Source organism: Cariama cristata, unplaced genomic scaffold (genome assembly GCF_000690535.1).
Source record: "Cariama cristata isolate BGI_N322 unplaced genomic scaffold, ASM69053v1 scaffold39657, whole genome shotgun sequence".
NCBI classification, from domain to species: domain Eukaryota; kingdom Metazoa; phylum Chordata; class Aves; order Cariamiformes; family Cariamidae; genus Cariama; species Cariama cristata.
This window is the reverse complement of record NW_009629015.1, coordinates 228-4,358: the sequence shown is the minus strand read 5'-3', so window position 1 is coordinate 4,358 and position 4,131 is coordinate 228. Positions and strand designations below refer to the sequence as shown.

Genomic DNA, 4,131 nt, shown 5'->3' with positions numbered 1-4,131 from the left:
TCAGTACAGCAGCTGTTTCATTTTCAGACAGATCAAAGCCCGATACCTATCATTGTCTCAGCAACTGGCAAAGACAAATAAGCTATGACAACTACAGTTACAACATTATCAAGCCTTTATGCAAAATACTGACAGCAAATTTCAAAGGCTGATTTGTGTTCTGTTGATAGTTAAGATGCAGTTGTGCTTTAATAACTGAGAACCAGAAACTTTGTAAAAGGTCAGCTGATGGAAAAAAGTGATTACAAAAGAGGAAGCGGCGATATAAGAACAAGGGAGGAAAAGAAGGCTAAGAGGAAGAACAGCATTTATATATAAAAATTTATTTAGGTGAAGTCACAAACAGTTTCATATCAATTTACAAACACTTCATGTTATGCATATTACTGAAACTATCAAGAAAGGTAAAGGGGAGCAGATAATGGCAGCTTTTTCCTGAAACAACTAAAGGCATACCCTTACCATCATGCGCGTTACTGGATCATAGTATTACCTTGATCATACTCCCTAGTATGCAAGGGAAAAGAAAACAAAATACTGAGATGTAGAATGATTAAACCATGAACATGATTTTCATGAACACCAGACTACAAAGGTCTAGTCTGGTGCTCAGGATCTTAAGTATTCTACGAGGATAAAATAATTTATGTCAATTATTATATTTGATCAAGAATTTTGTAATGCACAATTGGGCTGTAACTGATTTCTGGCAATGACAGCAATGGTTAATGCATTTTCCAGAGAAGAATGGAGAGGCGATATTGAGCCTCACAGAATATTTCTGTTGACAACCTGAGTTATTATACCGAGTGTATGATACTGTTTCAAGTCAAATATACATTTGTGTTGCAGATATTCTCAATGAAATGGTAAAAGTAACAGCTGTAACAAGACAAGTTATGATTTATTTTTTTTTAAACAAATATAGTACATAGGTTTTTGAAGCGTCCGGTTGTGATCTGCAAAGATCCAGGATTGCACACAGGTTTGCTCAAATGAAAAAGGTTAATCTGCACATTAAATTGGCTTATGCTTTCAAAGTAGTATTTTAGGGCAGGGTTCTCCTCCGGGAGACTGTTCCTGACCTCATTCAACCAATGTTCAATTTATTCACCTTCCTGAATCTTTGCCCTCTTTGGGTAGTCTGTGACAAGTGCTGCGCTGCAGGAATTCCTGTTTTCCAGCAAACTGGCTTGCTCTGCAGGTTTGTAGTCCATTGTTACAATTGCTGATTGGGTAAAATGAATTTCCTACGTCTTCTCTAGCACAGCTTGCAACGCAACAGAAGCAGAGGTAAAAGAATGCACTAGAATACCAGAGCTCCACTTAAACACCAACGGAGTCAGGCTGTTGGCACCAATAAGAAATTCTGTATTTAACAAATCTGCAAATATTTAAGATCCAAAGTTAGTCAGTTTTATAAATAAACTCACCCACTTAGTCTGACTGCCATCCCAGCTGGCCTTCTGTTTTCATGGAGTCTGGAAAAAAATAGAGAATTGTCTGAAGTTATACATACAGACATAAATTTGCAGGAATGAATCTCAGCTATCCTACATAGGCACCAATTATCGCACTCAAACTAAAACTAGGGTTTCTCACTTTGTTCTTTGTGCGTAAAGCAAAGTTACAGCTCTTCACCGGTGCCTTAGAAAGGACAGCTAACTTCAAACACGACACTTTGTTTTCCTTGACTTTGTTTTTACTGATTAACCTTCTGTGGAGCTGCAGAACCAGAGATAGAGGCACTACACCTCAAGCTGGAATTTAAGGAGCCTTCAATTGGAAGGGGAAATGAAATCCAGTCAGGCTGCCTAATGCTATCCCTTGAAATTACAGAAAAAAAGAAACGAGTCCAAACAAACAATCTGGAAGAAAAGGTCTTTGTAAAACACTTCCTCTTGACAGCATGAATGTGGAAAAGCTTAGGTTCTGGCCAAAGGTATAAGCCCATAAGAAGCTATTCTCTCCCATTTCAATTCTCTGATTCTTTTGCCCAAATGTGAACTCATGTCTTATTTCTCTGAAGTAGTTTTACACAATATAATTAGAGCTTGCAAGGAGCTGGGGAGGCACAGGGGAAACCCACAGGTCACCTCCAAGACAGCAATATTTCTTTGCTGCTGCCTTGCCAATGATAAACTCATGCTTTATCCTAGGCCTCATCTACATTTAACAGCGGCTCAAACCATTATTTCAGTTAAGGACATTTTTCTCTCTCAGTTATAAGAAACTATGTGCTACCAGTTAAAAACTGCTGTAATAACAGAAAGGCGGTTAAACCCACACTGAACAATTGCACAACTTTTACTTTTGCTTTTGATTGTGCTGCTAAAGCACTACTGTTTTTACAAACATTAAACTTTCGGTATTTTGTAACTTATTTAGTTAAAATAAACAGGTTTAATTTTTCTTTACATAATTTCTGGGGGTGGGAGGTGGTGGGAATCAATGCCACTGCTAAAAATCAACTGGGAAATTTCCATGAAACCAAAGGGGATCGAGACCTCTGATGCCTCAGCAGACAACAGTGCAAAGCTCCGCACTGACAGACCGGCTGCTGTGGAAGAAGTTACAAGTCTGGTTAACATGACAAGCTGAAGATCCAGTCTGGGATGAGATGAAAGCTCTAAGCCATTGCCCATCTGGTGCTCACATAAGATCCGCAGCAAAACAAGAACTGAGCTGTTGTTCTTGAGAACGGAGAAATCTAAACAGAGATACCAGAAAAAGTTGCATAAATCTAGAGTATCAACCACAGAAGGCACCAAGGCCACAAAGCCTGCACCGGCACCTGCTTATCTCCGTTACTGTGTGGTGTTTGCTCCCTTTCGTTGTGGCAGGGTGGCCCAGAGAAGTCCCTTCTGATAGGTACCAAAGTCAGGACTCGGTGTGACACACCAAACACGTCCACCTGCCCTGAAAGTGGGTCCTCCCTTTCCAGCTCAGGCTAAGAGAGTCGAACAATTTAGCCACTCCTCTGTGCCAGCAATCCTCAGGAAGCACAGCATCTGATGAGCTAGCAAAAACCCTTCAGGAACGCAAAGGTTCTTCCTACAGTCCTAAAAAAAATTGTTTAGAAAGAAGTATAGCCAATATAACAGAACATCCCTACCATCATTCAGCTGGCATGAAACTCAACGTTCAGCATTTTCGGTGCTAGGGATTTGACGGACTACAGCGACCGGTCTAAGGGAAGCCCAGCCCCTGATAGAGCCCCACAGCCCTTTGTACCCTGGAGCTGGCTCTCTCGGCTCAGGCAGCAGGAAGGGGAGATGCGCCCGTGTACACCAGGGGTTACACCGCTGGCACTCAAAGCCTAATACTGCAAGCAAAACCTTAACGTACATAAAAATCTTCCCTACTTCCCCTAATCGCACCCACCATCTTTTCCCACAAAACAGGCCAGAACTCATGGATTAAATCTACTCAGTCCCAAACTAGGTTAAATCTCCAGATCACAGTGAATTTGCAAGCTGTGGTCATTCATACTGAAGTTTATCTTTATTCACATCCATTTTTCTGGCCTCCCACACAGCCTGCAACTACCACATGCTCCCCAGGTAATACGAGAGTCTGTACTCTTTGTCTTACACACGGATCAAAGTATGGCTGAGAAAGGTAATTTTTTTTAAGATAAGTCAGAGGAAAAACAAAAAACAAAACCAAAACAAAACCAAACCAAACAACAAACAAACCACCTTTCTTCTACTGTCTTAAGGAAAATGCAATTATGTATCAGGGGAGGGAGGGAGTGGCGTTCCTACTTTCTGGTGGTCAAAGCAAGAAATGCTACAATTATTTGCTGAGTGCGTGCTTTTTTCCCTCCAGCAACGCCCACACCTCCCACGATAGCCAGCCGGGCACTCGTGCAGCCCCCCACGCCTCGCCAGCTAACCACCTTTCTTCTACTGTCTTAAGGAAAATGCAATTATGTATCAGGGGAGGGAGGGAGTGGCGTTCCTACTTTCTGGTGGTCAAAGCAAGAAATGCTACAATTATTTGCTGAGTGCGTGCTTTTTTCCCTCCAGCAACGCCCACACCTCCCACGATAGCCAGCCGGGCACTCGTGCAGCCCCCCACGCCTCGCCAGCTGATGCCGTGGCCCTACGGTTTGCAGGAGCGAAAGGT

The 4,131-nt window shown here is 42.1% G+C and overlaps 1 long non-coding RNA gene across 1 annotated transcript in view; it reads right to left on the bottom strand.

The window, feature by feature from the left end:
• Positions 1-309: 309 nt before the first annotated feature.
• The window catches only part of LOC104165398, a 3,998-nt gene continuing 176 nt past the window's right edge, over positions 310-4,131 (bottom strand). The window contains exons 2-3 of the long non-coding RNA XR_696483.1: positions 1,434-1,481; positions 310-1,347 (exon numbers count right to left, since the gene is read on the bottom strand). This is a non-coding gene — a long non-coding RNA (uncharacterized LOC104165398). The remainder of the gene's footprint in view (positions 1,348-1,433; positions 1,482-4,131) is intronic.